The 16,784-nt window shown below is 45.6% G+C and overlaps 1 long non-coding RNA gene across 2 annotated transcripts; it reads left to right on the top strand.

Moving 5' to 3' along the window:
- The first annotated feature begins 146 nt into the window (after positions 1–146).
- LOC132080728 (uncharacterized) lies at positions 147–9,242 on the top strand. Of its 2 annotated transcripts, XR_009419602.1 has the most exons (5): positions 147–462; positions 4,438–4,707; positions 5,459–5,569; positions 6,123–6,258; positions 8,792–9,242. It is a non-coding gene; the product is annotated as an uncharacterized LOC132080728 (long non-coding RNA). The 2 variants fall into 2 exon arrangements; XR_009419601.1 differs by lacking the exons at positions 147–462; positions 4,438–4,707 and having other exon boundaries at positions 5,052–5,569.
- Positions 9,243–16,784: the final 7,542 nt, after the last annotated feature.

Raw genomic sequence — 16,784 nt, 5'->3', positions numbered from 1 at the left:
CCCTGTATCACATGACTTTTCACCTGTATCACATGACTACTGCCCTTATATTCCATCTTTTGTCCTGTATCATGTGACTTCTTCCACAGCCGCCATTTTTTTGTCCTGTACCACATGATTTCTGCCCTATGCTCCATCTTGTGTGCTGGCAGAAGCCACTTCTGGCCAATTGCCATCTTTGGTGAGGTGCTCTGGAAAGACCCTGAGCTTTGGCGTTATCTTCCGCTGCCTGATTCCGGCACCGATCCCACGCTTTCCGAGCAATTTCCTGTGGCATTTCCCCATGTTGGGGGATGGGTGATGGGATTAGCGGCGCCCGGGGCGAGCAGGACACGCGCGGGTGATGCCAGGCACCAGCGAATGCTGCTCCATCCCTGCTGCGCCTCTGAGGACCCTCCGACGCTGTGCGGCACACCTGTGGTGGTGTAGTGGGTTAGGTCTCAAACTACTAACCTAAAACTTGTGAGTTCTGGTTCTGGTGTCATGGTAAAGGGTGGAATTAAGGGGTGGGCACAGTGGCAAAGGGGAAGGGTTAGGGGTGGGATAATGGGCGTTTGGTGAGGGTTAGTGGAGTTGTAAGAGATGGGATTAGGGTCCGGGTCAGGCTCTGAATAGTTAGTCTGGCTAGTGGACAGATGTCCTTGAGACCTTGAAGAAGTGCAGTTGAAGAAGGAAATCTGCTGTTTTTGAGAATCTCATGTTTCTTTGGAGATAGAAGGTCCAGATTATTCTCAGACGTGCACCCAAAAGGACAAGAGATAATGAACACTAATTGCAGCAAGGGAATCTCCAATTGAATATAGAGAAAACATTTTCTCAGAGACAGTGAAGCTATCCTGGAACAGGGATGGATTGACCCAGATGTCCATGGAATGTCCATGCTTGGTGATACTTAAAACTCATGCAGACAAGGCTCTGAGCAATCAACCTGCTGTGAAGCTACAGCAAAAGCTTGGAGCAGAGACTGCAGAGATCCCTTCCTGCCTAAGCCTTTCTGTGCTCCTGTGGCTTAGTAGAGCAGGGTGGATTTCCCATGCAACAGGGATTTGGTTTGCAAAGCTACCTGTATTGGCTGTGTGTGTTTGTCTTGTAGGGTTATAGTGTCCAGAAAGGGTTTTATGCCTGGTGGTGAGACTGCTGGGCTGTGCTTGGTGGGAGGAGCAGGGGGAACCACACTGCTGGGAAGCTTTGAGTCGTGCTGCTCTGGCATTGTGCTCAGGGCTTGATCTGTCCTCCCAGGTATCAGGGACAAGGGTATGTGTCTCACCTCTCTGTCATTTCCACAGTTATGAGCTCCATGTGATTATCTGGAACACAGATGATGTGGTCCTTGATTATGTCAACCCAGTAACAGGAGAGCCTTCTAGCAACATCTCTGTGAAAAGGTCTGATGGGAGCCTGGCTGCCCTGCTCCCTGCCATGGCCCACACACTCACTTTCCTCCTCTGAACCTCTACTCCTCCTTGCCTTGGTGTGAGATGCCCCCTCCAGTCCTCTATATGTCCAACTGTAACCCCAGAGATGATGTCCACTTGTTTCTCTGATTTGACCCTTTCCTGCTACTCCATGGGGTTCATTGCTTCCATCCTTCTGCTCTGCCTTTGAGGCTGGATGACAAGGTTAGAGGGTAACTGAGCTTTCCTTGCAGCTGGATAAAAGGTCTTGACCATGACAAACAGAAGACAGATGTTCATTTTAACTCCTTGACTGGGGAAGGCAATTTCAACTGGAGGTTCATCTTCCGCTTCAATTATCTCCCAGCTGAGGAGATAATTTGTAAGAAAAAGGACTATCTTCTCCATGGATGAATCAGAGTTTCAGGAACCAGTTGTTCTGGTTCTCCAGATCTGGGATTATGACAGGATTTCAGCTAATGACTTTCTAGGTATGGTGTTACCTGCTGGAAGTGGGGTGACCTGTCCCTTACCTGGCTGGAGCATTTCCCTGGGGTTCAACTCTCTGAGAGGGGACCCTAGGACCATCAGATGAAACTCTTCAGCTCAGCAGTTATCTAGGCTGTTTTTTCACCCCTGAGCTACAGACAAAACCTGGAGATAGGCACCTCCCCTACACAGACATGTAGGGCTTGCATGCTTGTCCCAGGGCTTTGGTGTATTTTTTCAGGACCTGTCACGTCACAGGACATCCAGGTTCTGCTTCCTCACAACTTTTCCAATAAACTTGCTTGTTTTCCATGCTCTTACTTAGATATGCAGATCTCAAAGTCTGAGCCTAAAAGGATTTTTCCCAGGACCTTATGTTGTGGGTACAGGAACAACCTGTGTGAGACTATTGACAACCTTTGTGAGACTATTGGCACTTGAGTTGCAGCATCCCCATTGCTGGGGGCTCAGAACTCCATGGATGCTCTGGTACTTCCTAGTAATCAGACCTGCTGAGCTGGGCATGCAGCAAGGCATGGTGACAAAACAGAGTGATGATTCCCCACACATTATGCTTATGCTAGCACAAGTACTGCTGATTCTCTCCCACTTCTGCTGCCATCCTCAAGCTTATAACGCTGTGTTCAGTTGTTCCTCCCTTCTTCAAATGTTAACCTCCCTATTAGAAAGCAGCCCTTTTTCCCTACTATCTCCTGGGCACGTCTAAACTCCTTATACTTCAACGTTTCGTAGTGTATTTCAGACCTTTACTGCATGAGGCACTTCCAGTGGTTTAGCCATGAAGAACTGAGGCACTGAAGAAAGCATTAACAATGTCAATTATTTCTGGCAAGTATGATCTCAGGAATTTCTAGATAGTAATGGGCTTCTGCAGGGTCTATTGCAATCTCCTGCCCCAAGCAGGGCTGGATGCACTGTAGGTTAAGTTGCTCAGGACATTTCTGGGGGGGTTTTGATTATCTCCAAGGATGGATTCCTAGCACCCTTCTTGGACCCTTTTCCTGGCTGTACCTTTCTCACAATTCTCAGGTTTTTTACTTGCAGCATTTTGTGTCTGTTGCCTTAGGTGCTTTCATTATCCATTTTTGAGAAGAATCTAGCTCCATCTGCTTTGTAGTTTCCTCTAGGCTGTGAGGAATGCAGTAAAATCTCTCTCTTGACTTCTCTGCTCTGAGCTGAACATATATGTGCCTCTCACCCCTCTTGCTGTGGCACCTACTACAGACTTGACTATCTCAGCCACTAAAAACTATCTAGTTGACATCTTTCTTGTACTGGGGATCCAAAACTGGGCACAGTATCTAGATGCAGTCTCACTTGGAAATGAGCAGAGAACACTCACGTCCCTTGTCTGCTTTTACCAGTACAGATCAGGATGTGGTAAGATTGTTTTGTTGCAACGGCTCAGTGCCAAAGTGGGACAGGAACTCATTCTGAGCAGAACAGAGGCACAAGGCCAAACAGGGAGATGAACTGAGGCTGTTGCAGACCTTAGACAAACTTGAAACCTTTAAAGCATTTATAATTTTAAAGCATTATCATTTTATAATTTTAATTGACATCTCCAGGAATTAGAGAGGAAGATGAGCTTGGACATGTGAGGAGAGCAGGGTGGGACATGATAAAAGGGTAAAAATAACTCACCATATGAACTCATCAAACAGCCCTTATCAAAAACAAGTAGGGACTTGGGGCTTCTGCCTCTTAGTCTCTTAACTCCTGAGCTGGTTCTTATGTAGAATTTCAGGTTCTCCATCTGTACAGCAGAACCCTGCACATGTACATTGCACCATCTGTACATGTGCAGGGTTCTACTAGATAATTTCAGCAGCTGGGACCTACTCGTGTGTCCTAGGGTGATGTTATGATGCTTGTATCCCCATTCATGTGTTCTGTTTATGCTGGATAGTATGTTCTGTGCCTTTAAGACTGGCTCTGAAGAGTGAAAGTTTTGTTTGGGTTTTTTTATCAAGCCTGGCGGGACACAGAGAGGGGCAGTACATTGTGCTGCTTTGGCTTTTTTGCTTTTGCTTTTCACTTTGCTCTCTTGCTCTTGCTTCTGCTTCGCTTCTGCTTGCTGTTGCTTCTGCTCATTAGCTAGTTTAGCTAAACAGTCCAAATTTCTTCCTGGACAGTTTCTCCTTTCCTTTTTTCGACCATCTCGACCCTGCTCCAGACTGGGACCTGGGAACACCAAGAGTTTGCACCCTGTGGCTGCAGCAGCTGCCCCAGCACCAGAGGGACCACCCCCGAGAGAGACTTTTGGAATTTGTCATCTTTTTCAGAGTGGTGTCATCTGGTGTTGTTCATTTTGTGTGCTTTTGCCTGTTAAATAAACAGGTTCTTTCCACTTCTCTCTGAGGAATCCTTCCCATCCTGGATGCGGGGAGGGGCCTCCTTTTGGAGGTTTTCTCCCAAATTTGCCCTAAACCAAGACATCGTGGCACTTGGTAGTGTGGCAGAGACAGCCAAATGTTGTGTTGGGCTGACCTCAGAATTTTACCATGTAGTCTCCTCTTCCTTGTGCCTGCAGGCTCCATCAAGCTGAAGCTGCCTGATATGGTGTGGGCAGCCAAGAGCTCTGAGCATTGCACCATCAAAATGGCCAAGAAGAATGCAACACCTCAATTCTCCATCTTCCAAAATAAGTGCATGAGGGGCTGGTGGCCCTTTATCAGACTCAGAGATCAAGAAGATGACGAGAGAGGAAAGGGAATTCAAGAAGAAAAAGAAATGGAGCATCTCAGTCAAACCAGAGGACATGGAATTCAGAGACCCCAGTGGGAGCAAGTACCGCCTGATGGTAAGGTGGGGAGCTGGCACTGTGAGCAGAGCAGTGTTTTGCCTCTGCCTTGATATGGCAGTCTGTCCTTCATGCACAACTTACAAGGGCAGCAGTGACCCAGCTTCTACAGTGTGGCCACAAGCTTCTGCTTATCTTTTCAGGACAAGTTCCGGCACGCGAGCTCCAGCAGGGGGGCACCCTCTCAGCTTAGTGTTCGCAGAGAGAGTGACTAAAGGCTCGAAGCCTATGTAATTGCAGAGACTTTGGGCCACAAGAGGCAGAAAAAGAAAGCTGGACTCTGGTCATGGGTACAAACCAGGTTTATTGTAAGATAACAAACCCAGGGGAGACCAGACCTCCAAAGACACTGGGGAAGGGCTGACAAGGGTTTTTAAAGGAAGGTGGGAACAGGGGTGGAGCCTGCCACCAACCAATGGAGGTCCAGGGGGGAGTGGAGAAAGGGAGAAGGACACCTTTGGAGGATCAATAGGGGATATCCTGGGGAGGGCCCCTGAGCCAATCACTCGATGCCCTAAAGAGAAGTTTCCAGATGGAGAGGATGGGCTGCTGAGTGATGGACAGGGTACCAGAGAGGGACATGAGGAAAGAATACATAGGTTGCCAGGGTAACTGGGGAGCAGACAGGGTAACTAACATACAGTGGGCAGGAGGAGACAATCGGGCAGAATCATTACACACTTAAGGGGGGGGCGGAAATGGAACAATCCAAAGTACAAGGTATAACTTATCATAACTATAACTTCAAAAGCACAACATAACACTACAGGATCCTGAAGACTTCTTCCATCTACTGCTGATCCAGCACTTTGTCTACCCTGAAGAACCAACTGCTGTGGCTTGCAGGGATGTCTGACTTCAGGTATTCCTCTGAGCTTCTCATATAAGTTCCATTAGGGGAGCTTTGTTAGTCTTTGTTTAGGAATGTGGTGTTCCCACTGAAACACCCCAGATCATGTTCTCCTTGCTCACTTGTACTCCAAAGCAAGAAGCGTATGGTTCCCCATCAGCCAGTCAGGACAGCAGCAGAAGCCTGTCCTGGGGTCTCTGCCAGCCCAAGTCAGACGGGTGCCAACTGACCAGGGACGGACTCACTCCTGATACCCCTGCTACTGGACCACTGTGTGTGCCCAATGGTGAATTTTGCTCAGTGCCATTGTGGGAGGGGGCAGACAAATCAAGTAGTTGGGGAGTTCATTAAAATACAGTTCCTTGTCTCCAAAACACTTAGTTTCTTACCAGGCCAGTTTCCACTGGCTATGAAGTAACACTCTGTAGCCAACGGAATGGAAAGCTCTGAGCCATCTGTAAGTGGAAGTGGGAGAAAAATACCCAGTTGTGGCAGGACCTGTGGTCAGCGGACTGGTTTGTGAAGCAGTGCATTCAGCTGTGGCTCAGACATATTATCCCTTCAGGGTAAGGTGGAAGCAGAGTTCCAACTGCTGACTGTGGAGGAAGCTGACAAAAGTTCTATTGGCTTAGGCTGAAAAGGGCCAGAACCCATGGAAAAGACCAAGTGAGGAATTTTGCTTCACAGAACTTAAATTTGATGTGAGTATTTCATAATAAAACATTCTCCTATCATCAGTTTTTGTGTTTCAGTTATCATTAAAGTCATGGTTGCACAATTCTGCAGACAATGAGGCTATCCTACACGCCACTGGGTCAAACATCTTAAAAAAGTAAGCAGGAAGCTGCAGTGTTCCACTGTGTTCCATACTGAATCCTTTTAGTATGGTCCTGTTTAACAGCCACAAGTAATTAAAATTCTTTTTCCCTGTCGGGAAGGGCTAGAGCAGGAGCTTCAGTTAATCTGCCTTTTGGTTTTTTTCTAACACTTTAAAATTCTGCTTTCCTTCTGGTGTCCATTCATACAGTTTCTTAACTGGCAGGACAGGAGTATTATATGCAGACATGCATGGCTCTAAAAGACCTGCTTTTAACAGGGACTCAATAACAGGCAGGACTCAATCCCTTCTCTCCCTGCCTTGAAAGAAGGATATTGTTTTTTAGACACCACTTATCCTGGTTGCTTCAAAGTAGTTTGGAGAGGCTCCATAGTTCATTTTCCAGATTTCCCTGGGACTGCCCACACTTGTAGGTTTACTGCAGCGTAGACCTTTTCAGACATTTGACACAAACTTACAATAGGGCTAGTTTCTGTATCACTTTTTACAATGTTATTTTGTATTCCTAATGTCGCCAGCAAATCCCTTCCAAGTAATTTATAATTAGAAGTAGGAACAAACAGAAATTCTTGCGTTTAGAACCTAACCCCCGTATGTGCTAATCGTGGTAGAATGAAACACATTCCCACCTCTCTTCCATTTATCCCCTGAATAATTAAGGAACTTCTTGACAATTTTTTCCTTTAGAGATTATGAAAAATGTGTATTTTATGATTGGCTTTTCGCAAGTATTAAAATGAATGTTATATGTGTTACGTTAGAAAGTTATACTGTATTAATTTTTTTAAATAGTGTGTTAAATATAGTTTAGGTTATAACATAATGTTAAAATAGAAACTATGTACGTGAAATAGTTTTTTAAGAAAGGAATGACGTAATCACACCAGATAGCAACCACAGGACACCTAAATATTTCAGAGCTAGAGAATTTATTGCTGTCTTATCAGAAGAAACTAACTTCTTCCTGCCTCGCTCAGGCTTGAAGATGCCATTAGGATTAAGAGGAAGAAGTTGATGATGACCAGAAAGAATCCTGTGTTTGAATGGAATTTATGCATCATGTATGAGATGTATGAATATGCAACAGGTTATTGTTTTTAAGGGATAATCCTCTGTTAACACGTGTCCTTTTTTGGGCTTATGTTGCCCAGAAAAAGGCACCTGGACATCCGTAACTCTTAGTTTCTGTTGTCTCATATTGTCCTAATCCAAATTGCCCAAAATTTTTATTACTCTAATTATATTGCTATTTTATAGCCATTTTATTACTATTAAACTTTTAAAATTTTAAAAACAAATGATTGGTGCTTTTCACAGGGATAAATTCAAAGTGGAATGAGAGGCCCCTGTGTCTATCAGGAAACACCTCCTTCCTGTCCAGACACACCCTAAATGTTATCAAGGGCTGTACTGTCCTGTGTCTCTGATACCCCTAACAATCCATCTCCATTCATCGTTGGACTTGATCCTCCTGAGGATCCAGTTGTTTCTGCAGACATTTTCACTTCCAGTGTCCCTGCAGATAGTACACTGATTCTTTCCAAGATGCTCTCTGGGCAGACTGTCCCCTGCTGAGGAGGGAATCCCTTTGCCCTGTCCTCGTGGCAAAACTCGTCCTTTCTGTCCTGGGGCCCCCCTTGGCCCTGCAGTTTATCCCTCCGCAGCAGTAAGAACACTGCCATCTCCTTTGTCTTCATCTTTTCCTCATCCCTTCTTAGATACACTTGCTGTGTCTTTCTAACCAGTTTATCCAGGGGCTTATTCTGCCCTTCCTCTAGCCCCCACCCCCACTACTGTCTGTGGGTGCTTGTCAGGTTTTGAATGGGAGGAAATTCAGGGAAGTGATGCAAAGCTTTTTGTGTAATTGACAGTCTGTTGAACCAATGAGAACCTGGACATGCCTCTGTGAAAGACGCATGTTAAAGACAAAAAAAGCCAGGAACTCTCTTTTCTGGTCGGCAAAGAGGTAACAGGCCCCAGCACTGGCCCCCGTCTCGCTGCGGGCTGTGCCCCTTCCCCCTCCCGAAGCCATCCGCCGCCCCCCATCAGCCCTGTTCTGGCCAGGCTGGGCCCCAGCAGCTGCTGGGCAGGAATGGGGGGAGGCTGCTGAGCCCTGGCCGGAGCAGAGCTGGCCGTGACTCTGAAGATCTTAGCGTCAGAGCCCTTCCCCAGTGCAGCTGAGACAAAGGCAGCCCTGCATCCTGCAGCCCATGACGTGTGGCCCTGCGGCTGGAAGTGAACACAGAAAACCAAAGATCAACCATGAAGCCGATCTGACCATTTGAAGGGTGCAGGCAACATGTTAACTCTAATATATGGTAGAAATAATTCATGCTATTAAAAAATGTATGTTATAAAGATTGTAAAATCTGAAACATGTCTCTGACCACACACAGCCCGAGAGCAGATGTCTATTCAGATTCCAACCAATTCCCGGAGAAAACTAAGATAACTATCAACATTTTAGCATAAGAATAGACGCTTCCAGGACGATGATCACTGGTATCTTGAGTCATCAGAAACCGCCTAAGAGCGTTCATTGCCCTGCTGATTGCATCAATCAAGATAGCCAGCAGCGGCCAGAATTATACATCTGAATGCATGGCTTCCACGGAGCCCATCAATGCTGACTATCCACCTGGAGCCGATCTTTGCCCAGCTCTGCACACCGAAAGGAACAGCAATGAATGTGAAGAGTTACAAAAGAAATTGGGACTCCTTCACCTTGGGCGCAATAAACTATATAAAACCTTGCCGCAAGAAGCGGTTCTCATGAAGGGGGTGGGGGGGATTCTGATGCGATAGAGGTTGGATCCAGGTTCACCCAGCGCCAACCCCGGGCTCAACGTTGCCTCTTTGGCTGTGGTGGTTTCAAAGACCGTAATTCAGTCGCACAGAAAGATTAATAAATCTTTTCACAATTTTTGATAATTTGGCTCATGATTGATCATTTATAACATTAACACTCTCAGTGCTTCAATACTCCCTCAAGTGAGAGAAAGGAACAAGATGCAAACATGTAAAGGAACAACATGAAGACATCATGAGGCAGTCCCAGATGGGAGGGAATAAGGACATGCCTAGATCTTGGAGCTGAAATCCTCTTGTAAGCTATTGAGAAAAGACTCTTTTTCCCTATAATGCATGAAGCTGTAATATATGTTATGAAATAATTCATGCTTTTAGAGAGAATGTATTTTATAAGATTGTAAAATCCAAACGAGTCCCTGACCACAAGCAGCTCAGAAGCAGATGTCTACTACAGAATCTCAAAATTCCTGAAGGTGACAGGAGAACAATACCCCCGTTTGCTTGTGAATAGATGTGGCCAGCACAATGAGCTCTCTGGGGTAATTGAAAGATGCCCAAGAACAACATCACCCATCAGATACCATCAACTGAGATAGCAGAAGTCACCAGAAAGATACATCTGAATATGCGACTTCCCTTGACACAGTCAACACTGGCTACTGCTCAGGAAACAGTGATTGTCCAGCGCTGCACAGTGAAAGAAACTTTCATACATACACAGAATTGCAAAAGAAATCATGACTCCTCTGCCTCAGGCATAAAAAAACGTATAAAATAGCCTCACTGGAAGTGATGCTCCTGAACAGAGGGAGATCTGATGTGGTAGAGATCAGATCTAGGTTCACCCAGTGCCAGTCCTGGCCTAGATGCTGTTTCTTTGGCTGTGGGTTTTTGAGGACCGTATTTTGGTCACAGAGAATAAAATATTTCCAAATTTAATAATTTGGCTTTTCAATTGATCATTTATAACAAAGCTATGGGGAGATGAAAGTGTTCAAACTGATACCAAGCAAAGACCTCCATGGTAAAGTAAGCCAATGTTAAAGTAGCTGTAATCTCATAAGAAGTTTGAACCGAGAAAGAGAGAAGGGTGCCTTCTCTCATGCCCCCAGGAGAAGAAGATCCCTGTTCTCAGGGATGAAGAGGGTTTTAGAGATAGATGATGAGAATCTTTGCCTTTGAATAGCTCATCTTTGAAACAATACCCCATAAGTTAACATGGCCCATTGACAGGCTGTGGGAAGGCTTGTGGCTATGGGAAGGGCTTCATGATAGCAGATTTCCCCCTGGGTGGCTGCTAGTCATGAGAGAGCCACAAGAGAACTGTTTTTTTCCTTTTGTGGAGAATCCATAGCCTTAACAAGAAGTACTTCTCTCCCTAAGTGAACTGAAGAAAGACTATTTTGGAGGTGGTAAACTGACTGGAAATTTATGGCTTTGTTTCTTTACATTGTCAATGGGAAAGAAAAGGTTGTGGGGGAGAAGTGTTCTGAAGGGTTTGTTTTGATTCTTACTACTTTTCCCCTTTTAGTTACTGTTAATAAAATCTTCTTTATACCCTTTTAAAGTTTTGAGCCTGCTTTGCCTTTCTCCTAATCCTATCTCACAGCAGGAAGTGAGTGCCTTGGTGATTGGCCAGCACTGAAGCCCAACACACTCATCAGTGCATTGGTTGGGAAATCTCAAAATTGGGAAAAACTGAAATTGGTGAACCAAAACCACTACACAAAATTGGTGCTTCTGCCTGGTTTCGAACAGAAACTGCCACATTGCGCATTCTCACGTAGCTCAAAATCATTTGTTTCTCCAGTGACTCGAACAAAACCCTTAAAAGAAAATCTTAATCCTTCCATATATAATCCTCATTTCCTAGATATTCCTTGCTCCTCCTCTCTGTGCTCACCCTTTCCACCATACACTGTATACTAGAGCCACTCCCCATCCTGCCACAGTGCCCAAAAGTGGCCCCCTTGCAGCTGGCCCTGGATCAGCTGGCAAATTCTGAGGAGAGCTGGTTTCTGCTGCTACTTGCCTTAACCGTATTTTTAGACATTCTATTTCAACCAATCCTTTCCCAACACACCAACACCATTTGTCCCCTGTTGCTGAGACCCCTGCTCGACTCCCCTTACTGCCTCCCCGGGCATGGATTGTCTTTAATTACCCCTGGGAGAGTGTGCAAAGTACCTCAACATTTGCCCAAGGGATTCTTTGGAGATATTTTAGGAATGCCATCCCTTTTGCCAGGAGCTGGCTTTACCTGTGCTGCCTTCCATGGGTGCCCTCTCAGGTTTACTCCCTGAAAATCTGGTGAGATTTTCAGTGGTCCTTCCCTTCCACAGGGAAGGACCACTGAAAATCTCACCAGATCACAGATCCCCTGGTCCATCAGTTCTCTGTCCATCCACAGATTCCCTGGTCCATCAATTCCCTGGTCCACAGATCTGCTGGTCCATCAATTCTCTGTCTTGAGTGGACATAAGCAGGTACCTAATCAATTGCCCAGTGCCAGCCTCCACCAAAAGGAACTGATCGCCAAAACTGAGTGAGGACCACCTTCAGTCCTTGCTGTCTATGGATGGTCAAAGGATCCTGCATGAGTTTTTAATTTGTTGGGAAAATTAATCCTCAATATCAGAGGTTCATGTCCAAAAAGGAGACAGAGGAATCCTATAACTTTATTGGAATAAAAGGAGAGGTCATGGGGCATTTCCCATGTGGTCTCTCAAATGGTTTGGTGATGCAGCCCCATTTTATCCTCAGTTCTCTACTGCATCACCCTCTTCCTTTCCCCATTGGCTGAGGTAATCACAAGGTACAGACTTCCCAAATCACCTACTCTAGTCCCCACTCTAATATACAGCCTTCTTTTGTTATATAAAAGAAATAGAAATTCTTCATAATTTGGTTAAGTCTCTCTTCTCTTGATCTAGGTTCAAGAGTTTAACATGACCTTTGCTGAGCAACAGTCTACGTTGCTCAGTAATAGTTTCTAGAACTAAGACTTTCTTCTGTTACTTCACCGTCTATAAGTTTCTAGACTAGTCTACGAGCAGATTCACAAGGTCTGTTTGTAAAGACACATTCACCTTACTCCTTTCTCCAGAATTGCATCCTCACCTGCAGCATCCCAAAGACAGACTAACCAAGTAATTATAGATTCCTCAGGTCACTGAGTGTAATCCCATCTTAAATCATGAAGGTCCTTCAGGGAAAAGGACTTAATATTGGCTTCTGATCTTGTGCCAGTTACTTTGACTCCTGATTTAATGTTAGGAAGCATTGAGGGTCCTTTTCTTGCATCATCATCATCAACCACTGGTTGATCAGTCTTGTCTGTGCACTTTCCGCTTCTAGTACTGGTAGCAACAGCCATTGGTTGAGGCTTATTGTCTGGTTTAGCTGCTGGCTTCGAGCCTGGGATGTTGGCTGCAAACTGAGTGACTGGGATAGCTGCTGATTTATCTCCCAGCCCCCCTGCCTCTGTCTGCTCCCCAACAGTATCTAACAATGTGCAATAAGCACAAGCCAGGGCCCAGCTCACTGCAATGACCTTCCTCTCCTTAGGGTCATCATGGTACTTCTCTTTCAGGTATTTTCCCACCTCAGCTGGGTTCTTAATTTGTTCATGGTGAAAATCTCAGACTATAGGGTCAGAGAATTCCTTCAGGATTTGGCCCATATCCTCCCATTTCCCACACCACTCAGGATTTTCCATGCCTGGATCTACTCTTGGGTCAGGGGTCTCATCAGCCCATCTAGAAATCTCAGCCCTCATTCTAGAGAAGCTGCAGACTATATAGAGGAAGCTTACCAGAAAGATGGTCTCTTTAACATTTAGGGGAAACTGAACATTCTCCAATAGTGATGTAACAGATTCAGAGGAGAAGAAGGAAAGCAAAATTTGAAAAGCCTCATCCCCTGCTCCTCCTCTAACAAACTCGGTACATAACCATCACCATGAACCATACATACCTGAACAAACCCCAGCACCTTTACAAACTTCCTACAAGTCATTACCACCTAGCCCAGCCCAATAGCTGTTCTAGTCTGTGCGCCTCTACTGCAAAAACTACGTATTAGGGACAATACCAGAGCTTTTTCTGGATAAGAAAATAAACCTAGGGACCATATAAGTATTAAGATCTCAAAAAAACCTAGGGACCAGAAACACATGCAAGCCTTCATCCGAAGAGACATTATGAATTCAAACAACATGGCTATTAATTGCTTTATCCCAATAGAGAGTAATTGCAGCTAAAATACAATCATAACAGGGTTTTTCCCACTCTCTCGAGCCACCTGTTGGGCGCCAATAATTTTTCCTGGTTTAGGACAAATTTGGGAGAAAACGTCCAAAAGGGGGCCCCCCGGAAAGCCAACCCACACAGCCCCTCCCCCCAACCAGTTGGGGAAAAATTTCCTCAGAGAGAAGTGTTCTTTATTAAATGTATGTATTTGTGTGGTTAGGGTAGTGGTATTTCTGCTGAAGCTCTAAGTATCCATTCTTGTTTGTGTACTTTAGGTGGTTCACTGATATTACACTGAGACCCCCCTCAGCTGCTTATGCTTTTTCTTCTTGAACTACAATCCGCAGCCATAAGAGCTCATCTCTAAACAACTTAAGCTTTTCTTAAAGTACTTTCTTAAACTCATTCCATACAAATGCTAATGTGAATTCAACAGGCACACAAGTGACAGTCATTGTCCCTCAGGCAGTCTGAATGCTGCGCACACAAGTCCAATACTTTGTGGCATCGTTCTTTGCATCTTGGAAGCTGCCGCACTCTCTGTCTCTGAGCGTCGAGCGTCGGAAAGGCGGCTACTTCACAGACATATCGCTGTGGCGGTAGCGATACGTTCCAGAGCACTGCTTCTACTGAAAGATGCTCCAGAAAGGCACTTATTTTTGGAGCACTGTGTAGCAACATATTCTGCGTCTTTTGTCATCTGCATCTTACCAAAGAGCTTTTCTATTAGGTCTCTCCAGGAGAACCTTTGCCAGGACAGCACTCTAAGCCGGAGCTTGCCCCTGGACCTTTTATCTGCTGCTGAGCATCCAAGGGGCCGTCTACTTTTCTTGGCAACCTGCAAAATGCTGTCAGATAGCCGTCCACTCTGCCCACTCATCCATAGCCAGATAGAATGACAGGCAGGCACATTTGAGCCAAACAAACACAAAAGATTACGAGAGATGTCACAATGCATACGTACAGCTGCAAATGGAGACAAATGGATACCATTTTCCATGGGAAAAAGAAGTAATTTCCCCAGGGTCTGGATATCAACACAGAGATGTTGGAGGCTCCAAGGACAAGCTGGATCTTACTTGCTGGCAGCTTTAGTTTCGGAGAAATCCAGAAACGTTGCATATTTTCGAGCTTGGCACCACACTTTCTACCCGCACTAGTGCTCACAGTGGGAGGCCATTTCCCATGGAAAAGAGAAGTCATTTCCCCATGGTCTGGACATTAGTTGAATGGTGATGTTTGGGACTCTAAAGTCTTTCAGGGTACTAGTTACTGGCAGCTTTAGTTTTGAAGGAATCCAGCAAAGCTTGCCAATTTTGAGCTTTGTATTGCCATGTCGGCCAAGGCGAGTGGCCGCAAATGGAAGTCATTTTCCATGGGAAATAAAGTCATTTCCCCAGGGTCTGGGGATCAGTTGAAAAGTGGCCTTTATGGCTCTAAAGACTTGCAGGGTCCTAGTTGCTGGCAGCTTTAATTTTGAAAAAATCCAGGAGAGTTTTCAAATTTCTTGCTCAGCACCGCCCTGTCAGCTAGGGCGAGTGTCAGCAAACAGAGGCCACTTTCCATGAGAAAAAGAAGTAATTTCTCCAGGGTCTGGGTATCAGTTAAAAGGTGGCATTTCGGGCTCTAAGGACTTGCAGGGTCCTAGCTGCTGGCAGCTTTAGTTTTGAAGAAATCTTCAAAATTTGCCAATTTCTAGCTTTGCCCTGCCCTGTCAGCCAGGGTGATTGGCCACAAATGGGGGCCATTTTCCATGGCAAAAAGGAGTCTTTTTCCCATGGCCAGGGTATCAGATTAAACGTCACATTTGGGGCTCTAAGGACTTGCAGGGTCCTAGTTGCTGGAAGATTTAGATTTGGAGAAATCCAGCAAAGTTTGCCAATTTCTAGCTTGGCACTGCCCTGTCTGCCAGGGCAAGTGTCCGCAAACAGAGGCCATTTACCATGGGAAAAAAAGAAGTCATTTCCCCAGGGTCTGGGTATCAGATTAAAGGTTGTGACTGGGGCTCTAAGGACTTGCAGGGTCCTGGCTGCTGGCAGCTTTAGTTTTGGAGAAATTAAGCCAAGTTTGCCAATTTCTAGCTTGAAACCGCCCTGTCGGCCAGGGTGAGTGGCCACAGATGGAGGCCAATTTCCATGAGAAAAAGAAGATCTTTCCCAATGGTTGGGCTATCAGATGATAGGTGGTCTTTGGGCCTCTAAAGACTTGGAGGGTCCTAGTTGCTGGCAGCTTTAGTTTTGGAGTAATCCAGGAAAGTTTTGAAATTTTGAGCTTGGTAGCGCCATGTGGGCCAGGGCAAGTGGTCACAAATGGAGGGCATTTTCCATGGAAAAAAAGTCATTTCCCCAGGGTCTGGGTATCAGTTTAAGAGTGAACTTAAGGACTTGCAGGGTCCCAGTTGTTACCGGGCTTGCAAGGGTCTTTCAGGGGTGAAGAGAGAGGTGAGAATCTTGATCTCATGATCAGAAGGCTGGATTTATTAATTTAGGATATATGATACATTAAGACTATACTAAAAGGAAGAGAGAGAAAAGTTCAGAAGCTGGTATGTTTAATTGTTTACATTCTTTCTCTGGGACCTCAGCTTCCCAGAGGAGGGAAAAATCCTAAAGAAAGGATTTTTCACAAAAGATGTCTGTGACACCCAGTTGCTGGCAGCTGTAGATTTGGAGAAATCCAGAAAAGTTTGCCCATTTCTAACTAGGCCCCGCCCTTTCTGCCCGGGCAAATGGCCACAAATGGAGGCCATTTTCCTTGGGAAAAAGAAGTCATTTCCCCAGGGTCTGGGGGCCAGATGAAACATGGCCTTTGGGCTCTAAGGACTTGAAGGATTTTAGTTGCTGGCAGCTTTAGTTTTGGAGAAATCAAGCAAAATTTACCCATTTAGAGCTTGGTGCCGACCTGTCGGCCAGGGCTACTGGCCTCAAACTCAGGCCATTTTCCATGGGAAAAAGAAGTCGTTTCCCCAGGGTCTAGGTATAACGTGAAAGGTGGCCTTTGGGGATCTAAGGACTTGCAGGGCCCTAGTTTTTGGCAGCGGTAGATGTGGAGAAATCCAGAAAGTTTTGACAATTTCTAGCTTGGCACCGCCCTGTCGGCCAGGGAGAGTGGCCACAGATGGAGGCCAATTTCCATGAGAAAAAGAAGTCATTTCTCCAGGGTCTGGGTATCAGTTTAACCACGGCCTTTTGGGCTCTAACGACTTGCAGGGTCCCAGTTGCTGGCAGCTTTAGTTTTGGAGAAATCCAGTAAAGTTTGCTCATTTCTAGCTTGGCACTGCCCTGTTGGCCAGGGTGAGTGGCCAGAAACAGAGTCCATTTTCCATGAG

Source organism: Ammospiza nelsoni, chromosome 16 (assembly GCF_027579445.1).
Source record: "Ammospiza nelsoni isolate bAmmNel1 chromosome 16, bAmmNel1.pri, whole genome shotgun sequence".
Classification (NCBI taxonomy): Eukaryota; Metazoa; Chordata; class Aves; order Passeriformes; family Passerellidae; genus Ammospiza; species Ammospiza nelsoni.
The sequence above is the reverse complement of the archived record's forward strand: the minus strand, read 5'-3'. Positions and strand labels throughout refer to the sequence as shown.